Source organism: Azolla caroliniana, unplaced genomic scaffold, assembly GCF_043228905.1.
Source record: "Azolla caroliniana isolate FFs.n. ecotype wild unplaced genomic scaffold, voAzoCaro1.0.p SCAF_6, whole genome shotgun sequence".
NCBI classification, from domain to species: Eukaryota; Viridiplantae; Streptophyta; class Polypodiopsida; order Salviniales; family Salviniaceae; genus Azolla; species Azolla caroliniana.
The window spans coordinates 15987225-15997871 of NW_028230441.1; positions in this window are offsets into that span (position 1 = coordinate 15987225).

A 10647-nucleotide genomic window follows, 5' to 3' on the forward strand; every position below is an offset into this window, starting at 1 on the left:
ATTAACCGAAATGAGAAAGATTAACAAATTTCATTAACAAGTAGAAAGAAAGATTACAATTAATCCCGAGATTGGGATTACAAAAAGTTTTCTAATGGAGATGGCTAGAGTAATAGATTAGAGGAAATGAAGATATGAATTCTATAGAAAATTAGGGTTTTTGGCTTTGATAAGAGATTATGGTTTTATGAGTTGAATAGCTTCCGTATGGAAATTTAGAGTTATGAGTAAGATACGGCTTCGATAAGATAGGGGAGCTCAAAGAAAAGAAAAAAAATTAAGATCATATGGAGAGTGCCCCAGTGTAGGAAAAAAAATGGAATATATATGGAGTTCTCCCTTGATCATAGCCTTTCCACTTTTTGATGCATGGCCTCTACTTTTAGTTGCTTAGCTTTTTCTTTTAGTTGCATCTATTTTTAGTTGCATGGCTTTTTCGTTTAGTTGCATGTGACCGTCCACATGACCTTTACTTTTTGCATGCACTCCAACTTTAGTTGCTTGCGTCCACATGGCCTTTACTTTAGTTCTCTTCACTTTACTTTAGTTTGTTGCATGATCCCATCTTCCGTCCGTCTGCGTACAACCTCGTCCGGTAGCCGGTTCCGCGTGATCCCCGAATCCCTCGCCGGCCGGTTCCATTTTGCTTGCCGGTTGCGGTTGCGGTTTTGCTTACCGGCCAGTTTCCGGTTTTGCTTTCCGGACGGTTCCGGTTCCGGTTTTGCTTGCCGGCCGATTCCGGTTCCGGTTTGCTTGCCGGTTTCGGTTCCGGTGTTGCTTACCGGCCGGTTTCCGGTTTTGCTTGCCGGCCGATTTCCGATTTTAGGGAATTTGGCCACCATCATCCATTAAGACAAAGTGGCCAAAGTGCTCTTAGCACAAATGAAAAATGTGGGAGCTCAAGGTGCTTATGTAGCCAGGGCCTTAACTTTCCTATCTATGTGGGTTCCGGTTTTGCTTGCCGGCCGATTCCGGTTCCGGTTTGCTTGCCGGTTCCAGTTCCGGTGTTGCTTACCGGCCAGTTTCCAGTTTTGCTTGCCGGCCGGTTTCCGATTTTAGGGAATTTGGCCACCATCATCCATTAAGACAAAGTGGCCAAAGTGCTCTTAGCACAAATGAAAAATGTAGGAGCTCAAGGTGCTTATGTAGCCAGGGCCTTAACTTTCCTATCTATGTGGGATAGTTCTAATTCCCTATCTTCTCAAACTTTATTTTCACATAACTTGATATGTATTTCTCCATTTTGTATATAGTAAAACCGTTTTGAAGCTCTCGAGTATATCCATCTTTCTATAGTAAGCTACTAATCTAATCTATAATAATTATTTCATTATTTTTTTACATAGTGTGTGAAGATTCACACGACACCGATTAGGAATTGTCATGATATGGCAAGACTCGAACCCATGACCTTATGCTACATGGGTCGAGCTCTTACCATTAGACTATGAATTGTAATTTGTAGGATATTATTTTCATTTATACTTTATCTTAGAAAATTGATGTATATTCCAGATCTCTCTGGAACTTTCTAGAAGCTTCAGGATTATTCCTAAAAACACTATAAAAGGAGGCACAAGGCATTGTTTTGAACCAAATTGGTTCAACGCCAGTCTTAAGCCTCTTAGCCACTTTGTACTTATCTTTTCACATAATATATTAGCTGTTGTCATCATCTTTCTCTCTCTCTCATTCTCGCTATCGCCCTTTCTCCTCTTCTCACTTCCTCTCTCGGGAATCTTATGCAGTCCTGTCCTCTTAGTACTAATAGTACTGCTCTTCTTTAGTACTAATTCCATCTCTGCTTTAGTACTATTCCTGACAGTTTGAACCAAAATTTCCTCCAGCCTACTTGTCATTCTCCCTCATCCTCTTACCCTTTTCCCTATACTATGGCTACTGTTAGCGCCCAAGAATATCAATCCGTTTTCTTTGAGCTACAATTCCTAAAAGAAAAGTTTGTTGCCCTGGAACAAGAAAACCAATGGTTGATAGGGGATCTACAACAAATCGATCTAGAAAAACAACAAACGCAACAACAACATGGGGAGTTAGCGTTATGGGTACAACAACTCGAAGCAGCGTTGCAACAACAAGGATCAAGTCCCGAAGGATTTCATAAAGAGCCCAAGATTGGCCTTCCTGTGAAATTTGATGGAACGCGATCGCAATTCCAGGGATTCCTTAATGAGGTACGCTTAGTCATCCAGATGCATCCTTCCTGATATCCCACTGATGCATCTCGAGTCGGCCTAATAGGCACGTTACTTAGCGGCTCAGCCTTGGCATGGTTCGCTCCGCTTCTAGAAAATCAATCGCCCTTGCTTAATAACTTTGAAGATTTTATTGGTGAGTTTAAAGCCTGCTTTGGAGATACCGACAACATCAGGACGTAGATCAACAAGATCCGAAGATTGCGTCAAGGCAATCGTCCAGCCTCTGCCTATGCGGCAGATTTCCATCTACTCGCCTCAGATATCCCCTGGGATGATCAGGCCCTCATGGAGTAGTTTCGCTACGGCTTGCGCAACGATGTCAAAGACTTGCTTTTAACCTTCCCTGAAGAACCAAAGTCTCTTACGGAGGCAATCAGTCGAGCGGTCCGATGCGACAACCGCCTTTTCAAATGACATTCGGAACATCAGTTACAAATGCCACGCTCTCGGCCGGAACCCACATATGCCTCAGTCACAGCTAAACCATTTGCACGCGATGTACCTCAAGCCAATATTCCAACACCGATGGAGATCGACACCATGCGTTGACGCGGCCCATTATCGAAAGAAGAAAAGCAACGACGACGTGCCAATCGATTATGTCTTTATTGCGGTGGACCAGGGCATATTGCCATCAATTGTCCCCATAGGCCAAGAAGACAGATAAATCAAATCGTCGCCTGTACTAAACCCGAGTCAATTCTTCCCTTCAGAGTGTCTGATAGTATTCATAGTACTAATAGAGTGTCAGATAGTATTCATAGTACTAATAGCCCAAGTATCTCAAACAAAGTTGAAATCCTTAGTTAATTAGATGAAGAATTAAATGATTGAGTCCAGCCAAAATAGGAGCCGTTTGGTTGGACAACAGCCCTAGATTTGTATAGCCCATTAGTGGTTCCATTCCTTCCAAGAAAGTTAGCAATGTGTTCCTAGCCCAAGTCATTGTTAGTACTAAAAGTACTCCCCCAGTACCCGTCCTAGCACTTTTAGATTCCGGAGCTAATTCCTGTTTCATGGATCGAAATTTTGCCCAAGCTTCTCAGATATCCTTAAGAAAACTTCCTTGTCCCGCATTTGTAGTAGTCATTGATGGTCGTCCCATTGCTTCCGGGAATATTGTAGAAGAATCAGACCATTCAAATTGTCCTAGGTAGTTTTGTGTGTGTAATATCATTTAATATAATTAGTAGTCCAGAGCATCCCATTGTCCTAGGATTACCTTGGTTTGAATTACATAATCCAGCCATAGATTGGAGAACAAGAGAAGTCCGATATCGACCACCCCAAGAATCTACTCACCGAGTTTCGACCATTTCACTCCATCAACTACGCGAAGAAGGACCCAAGGAGGCAATGTTCCTATTTGCAATATCAGTACACCCTTCCAGCACTATTAAGAAGGACTCCCCAATACAACTTCCGGCAAAATATCATCCTTATGCTGATGTATTTGACAAGGTAAAAGCCGGTACCCTTCCTCATCACCGTCCCTATGACTATCCCATCGATTTACAACTAGGAACCGAGCCACCATGGGGACCAATTTACAACATGTCACCCACCGAGCTAGAAGTCCTTCGAGCCTACATAGAGGAGAACTTGGCAAGCGGGTTCATCCGTCATTCGAAATCTCCAGCCGGTGCACCCATCTTCTTTGTCAAGAAGAAAGATGGCTCACTTCGTCTCGTCGTTGATTACCGCGGATTGAATAAGGTCACCATCCGGAATAGGTATGCACTTCCTCTTATATCAAGTCTTTTAGAGCGAGTTAAGGGTGCCAAGTTTTTTACTAAAATCGATCTATGAGGAGTGTATAACCTCGTGCGGATCCGACCGGGAGATGAATGGAAGACCGCCTTTCGCATGCGGTATGGGCATTTCAAGTATACTGTTATGCCGTTCGGCCTAACCAATGCACCCGCAGTCTTCCAACACATGGCAAATGATATATTCAGAGACCTCTTGGATATCTGTTTGATCATCTATTTGGATGATCTATTGATTTATTCGAAGATCCAAGAAGAGCATGATTCTCATGTACTATTAGTACTAAAATGACTCCGCGAGAATGGTCTTTATGCCAAGCTAGAAAAATGTAGCTTTGATTACAAGCAAGTGGAATTTCTAGGCTACGTCATCTCCTCAAAGGGCATCGCCATGGATCCAACTAAAGTCCAAACTGTACTCGAGTGGCAAATTCCACGGTCGGTACGAGATGTACAATGTTTTCTAGGTTTTGCTAACTTCTACCGTAAGTTTATACAGGATTACTCGATGATTATTTTACCTCTCACACAACTTACGAAGAAGGGCCAAGCATTTCTTTGGTCCATTGAAGTAGATATGGCTTTTCGGCATCTTAAGAAAGCCTTTACATCAGCACCGATTCTAGCTCATGTGGATACAAGCAAACCATTCATCATGGAGGCCGACACATCAGATTTCGCCCTCGATAGCATCCTTTCTCAACAAGGAGATAAAGAAGAGTTGCATCCTGTGGCTTTCTATTCGCGCAAATTCGATGTCGTGGAAATCAACTACGAAATACATGACAAGGAGTTATTAGCCATCGTGGATTCATTTGTGCAATGACGACATTTCTTAGAGGGCACTCCACATCAGGTCATTGTCTTTAGCGATCATAAAAATCTTGCTTATTTCCAGAATGCTCCTGTACTAAATCGACGGCAAGCTCGGTGGGCGCAATTCCTCACGCGTTTCGACTTCAAATCACATATCGACCGGGGAAGCAGCAAGGAAAAGCAGATGCACTATCACGACGTTCATATCTTGCACCTCGTCCTGGTGATCCAACATTTGATAATCAAAAGCAAGTAATCTTGGGACCAACACGATTGCACACGACGCGGATTTTTCACACCCCGACGGATTCACGGATTACCGATGACATACGTGCAAACTTGAAGATGGATAGTTTTGCTTGATAAGACATCCTGACGCACATTGATACTTCTTGGGCATCCTGTTCTTAGTCTCAACAACCAGGTATTGACAACCGACAATTCGAATATCATGATGGTTTGTTATTCTTTAAAAAGCACATATATGTCCCCGGTTGCTCATGTCGCCTTCAAATCGTCCAGCATTGTCACGACACCCATACGGTGGGACATTTCGGTAGTACTAAGACATTGGAGCTAGTGCAACAATCTTTTTGGTAGCCCCACATGCACCGTTTTGTCGATGACTATGTTCGGACATGTGATGCTTGCTGCCGAGCAAAGATGCCATGACACCATCCATATGGCTTGTTGGAACCCTTACCGATTCCAAGTAAGCCGTGGCAATCTATTTGTCTTGATTTTATCACATATCTTCTGGTCTCGAAGGGGTTCGATGCTATCTTAACCGTCGTCGATCGATATACGAAGATGGCACATTTTGTGCCGTGTACTAAGGCGTGAGGGATTTCGGCATCATGGCCTCCTAGACAGTATCATCAGTGACCGAGGACTGCAATTTGTCTCCAAATTTTGGCAGCATCTCTTCAAGATGCTCAAGGTCTCTTGCAACCTCTCCTCCGGCTACCATCCTCAAACCGATGGGCAGGCGGAACGAACAAACCAAACGCTGGAGCAATATCTCCGGTGTTTCCTGAGTTATCAACAGGACGATTGGGTCGAGATTCTCCACTTTGCGGAGTTTGCGTATAATAATGCTATTCACTCCTCGATTCAGGTCTCCCCATTTTTCGCTTATACCGGTTTCCATCCTCGTTGATCGGTGATCGACACCCCGGAGCTACCTACCAACCCTCGTGTCGAGGATCATTTGGAGAGGCTACGCAAGATCCAGATGGATCTCTCTACTCACCTTCGTCATGCTCAACACACATAGAAGACTTATGCGGATCGTCATCAGATTCCCTCCTCTTTTGCCATCGGAGATCGAGTATGGCTCTTACGTCGTCACATCAAGACTACTCGACCGTGTGACAAGTTGGATTATCGACGACTCGGTCCTTTCCGTATTACGGGTAAGGTTAATGATGTCACATTCCACAGCTTTAGATACATCCGGTTTTCCATTGTTCTTTTCTTGAACCTTATAAAGAAAACACCATTCCCGATCGTGTGACACCACCGCCGCCCCCGCTGGAGTTGGACGCCGGCCCGGAGTATGAAGTTGCTGCCATCCTCGATTCCAAACTTGTTCGCAACAAAATTTATTATTTGGCCGATTGGCTCGGTTGTAGTCGGAGCGAACGTACTTGGGAACCCGTCGAGCATGTTGCCAATGCTCAAGATCTTCTTGCTGATTTCCACCGAAAGTATCCGGACAAACCTGGTCCACAATCAGCGCTGACTCATTCCACTCGTCGTCTTTAAGGGGGAGATAGTGTCATGATATGGCAAGACTCGAACCCATGACCTTATGCTAAATGGATCGAGTTCTTACCATTAGACTATGAATTGTAATTTGTCGGATATTATTTTCATTTATGTTTTATCATAGAAAATTGCTGTATATTCCAGATCTCTCTGGAACATTCTAGAAGCTTCAGGATTATTCCTAAAAACACTATAAAAGGAGGCACAAGGCATTGTTTTGAACCAAATTGGTTCAACGCCAGTCTTAAGCCTCTTAGCCACTTTGTACAAGTATCTTTTCACATAATATATTAGCTGCTGTCATCATCTTTCTCCCTCTCTCATTCTCGCTATCTCTCTCTCTCTCTCTCTCTCTCTCTCTCTCTCCTCTTCTCACTTCCTCTCTCGGGAATCTTACGCAGTCCCGCCCTCTTAGTACTAATAGTACTGCTCCTCTTTAGTACTAATTCCATCTCTGCTTTAGTACTATTCTTGACAGGAACACGGTCTGCGGTCAGTCCTTCGACCTAGAGCTCCAAGTGATTGTGAAACAATGAATGGTGGCGTCTATGCGTAATGCGTAGGGGAATGTTCCCCGTAACCTATTAGCATATAAGGGAGACGGCTACAACCGACTCCTTAGCAGTGGTTACACTCACGTTCTTACATGCTTAGGTATTCCAGACACAGTAGATTAGCCGTAGCTATACACAGACTTTCAGAGAAGATAGAATTCTATTACGATACGCTTCTTTACATTCCAAAATACACGCTCCCTCTATCTGAGGTTTTCTGCCCTTTATATACACAGGGTCTATTTAGCCATTCACGCTTCCTGCATAAACCGTTACATGCATTATGATCTTATATTATTTCTTATTCCTACGCTCTTGTCCGTCGGTTACTATTCCGGCAGACAACACCTGGCACACCTGTGGGACAATGCCCTAGCACGTTGGACCCATCCCGTTAATCTTCTTCCAAAATGGCCTGGATGTTTGGCTCTGCTACGGTGTCTGCATCCGGAGGCGACATAGGGCCTGTAGGTGCATCGTGGTGTGGTTGCCTTGTTTGGTCGGAATGGCTTCTCCAGGTGTCGCAATCGTCGTGTGTGGGCGGTCCAGGTACGGTGGGCTCTTCCTAAGCTATTGGGTTTGGTTCCACCGTCGTCGTGCTTGCGGTCGGCCGCGGCTCTATCTCAATCGTTACTTCCTCCGTGGTGCCGACCGTCTTTGTACGCTGAAGGGAGTGGGGTTGCGATTCCTCCTGGCCCACAACGTTCTCCCTATGGTCCGCCGATAGTGTGGGCTCTTGCGGATGGAGCTCTTCTTGGGCATCGGTTTGCTTTCTGGTACTGTCGGGGACTCCGCTCGTCGGTCCGCGCTGTTCACCGTCATTGTAATTTCTGGTGATCTGGCGTGAGGTTCCTCTTCTTCGGCCGTGCTCGGAATTGGCGTCGTGCTGGATTCCTCATTTGTTCGTGTGTTGCCGGCTTGTGTGATCTGGTGAAATAGCTCCTCCTGGCTTTCACCAAAATCATCTAAGAGCTGCGTGAGTTCTTCGGAATGTTGGTCCGCTAGTGCACGATAGTCTTGCGCTAGGTCCTCGCGTATGGCCGCAATGCTCTCCTCATTTAGTTTATAGAAACCTCGACCGTCTTTTTGCCGGTTCTCCCAGTCCGCACGATACGCATGCAATTCCGCTGCTTGGGTTGCCCACGCCATCCATCATTTGTCCAACACTATTTTCAATTGCGCTGTGAACCTCTCCCGATTTGTTTGGAGAAGGATACACACGTTGTTTGTGATGGCCTGGCAACGGTTGCGTGCGTCCTCCATCGACTTCGTGAGGTTTGCAATTTCTTGCTGCCTAACCGCCGCCGCTTCTTCGTACGTGGTCTTCAAGCCCGCCCACAGCTGGGATTCCTTTGCATGTTGTTCTTCTAATTTCCCTATTTCATTGTTTAGGAGGATTTTGAGATGATGCCTTCTTTCCTGTTCGACCACCAGCTGCTCGTCGAACCATACCTTCTTTTTCTCCAATAAGGCCCGAAGTCCCGTGATTGCTGCCTCCGATTTCTTCGCTTCATCTCGTAATTGGGCGTTTTCGTCTTTTGTCCGGATGTGCTGAGCTACCTCCGTAGCGAGTCTGTCTTCAAGGGTTTTTACTGCCTTCTGGCCGTTAGCCTGGATCTCCTTTTCTCTGTCTGAGGATTGGTGTAGTTCAGCTCGAAGGCGGTCAATTTTTGATTCTGCTAGTTGCACGACCCTTTTCGCTTTTGAGGCGATGGCGGTTTGAGCCTCAATTTCTTCCTTCAAAGCGTCGATGGCATGGTTTGGTGGTGGAGTTGCGTGTTGCACCGTAGTTGCGTTGGCTTCCAACTCCGCGATGCGTTCGTTGTGGGCTTTTTGCAGCTTGGCTTAGGTCATTTTCACCTTCTTCCAGACATTCTTATTTTTATGGTCATCTCCTTGGCGCCCGTGCTGACCTTTGCCAGTTCCCTATGGACTTCGACTAGGGCCGTGTTTAATGGGGGTAGCTCCATCCCCACTCGGCGTACCCCGACGTTCCTCTGTTTGCCGACCCTGGCTAGCCGGTCCACATCGTCGCTCTCCGTTGTTTGTGTTAGGGCGCGCTCGATCATCTGGCGCTCCGCGTGCTCCTCCGCCATTCGTTGGGAGGCCTTTATCTGTTGCGTTGCCAGGAATTCCATGAGCTCAAAAGAGGTTCCGAACTATAAGAGGGTGCTGAACTCATGGGCCGTATCCGGGATATTTGGATATGCCAAAACCTCGCTTTCCGCTGTCAATACGGCTTTCCCTCGTTGGGACTGGTTCGTAATGATCGGTCGTGGCTCCCCGATGATTTCGAAGGTGGTATTGGGCTCCGTAGCTGCGGAGCCATTGCCTTCGGACATTGTCTCTACCGCCGTGGGGACGTCTTTGACCAATCCCCGCCCATCTTTCCTGTCCATTTTATGTCATTTCGGTCTGGGGTGGGGGCGTGGGTTCTGTACGCCCATAACACACTCTGTAATTTGGTATGCCAATCCGTTCAATTTTCATTCGCAATGTCTTGTTGGTGGATTCCGCTAACCCATTCGCCTGTGGATAATATGGCGTACTCTTCTTATAGACTATGACGTAATGATGTGTTAGTTCCCGAGCCACCGTATTGAGAAAGTGACTCCCCTGGTCACTGATGAGCTCAATCAGACAGCTGAACCGACACCAGATGTGCTCGTAAAGGAATCTTGCTGTGACGGCCGCCGTATTTTCTCGTAGTGCCTTTGCTTCTACCAACTTGGTGCAATAATCTGTGGCTACCAATATGTATTTATTGCCCGTAGGGGCCGCCGCCGGTGTGAAGGGGCCCACAAAATCCAATCCCCACTTTTGGAAGGGGTCTAGCGGTAATACTGGCTGGTGTGGCATTTCTTGCGCCCTCTGTGGGCTGGCCCATCAGTCGACACAAATCCCACTCTCTACAATACTCCGATGCGTCCTTCTGCATTGTCAGCCAGCATAAGCCCGCCTGCCATATTTTCCGGGCTGTAACATCGCCTGTGTAATGGCCGCCTGCCGAGCCGCAGTGCGCCTCCCGTAAAACTGTTTCTTTCTCATCCTGACGTACCCCACGTCGCCAAATGCCGTCACTTCCTTTGTGATATAAAACTCCTTCTACGAGGTAGAAGTTACGGCTTCGCACGGCTAGTCGTTTCTTCTCGTCCGTGCGTAATTGTGGTGGAGACAGTCCCGTAGTCAAAAAGTATGTCATTTCCATAAGCCACCGGTCCGGAAAGGTCGATTCCGTTCTTTCTGCTAGTGCTGCTACCCGCAAGATGTCGGCGTCCGGAAAATCGTCGTCATCTTTCTGCACTGTTTCTCCATTCTCGAGTTTGCTCAAAAAATCTGCCACTGCGTGTTGTGTTACCGGCCGGCAAGGAGTCCAAAATACGGAGTGAAGGAATTAATTAAGTATGGTTGTAAATAAGCCTAGTATGGACGGACGGACTGGAAACGGTATGCCGTTCCAGATCCGGACGGATCCCGAATAGGTGCGTTAGGCACCGTTTTGTACTACGGGCCGGAAACCTA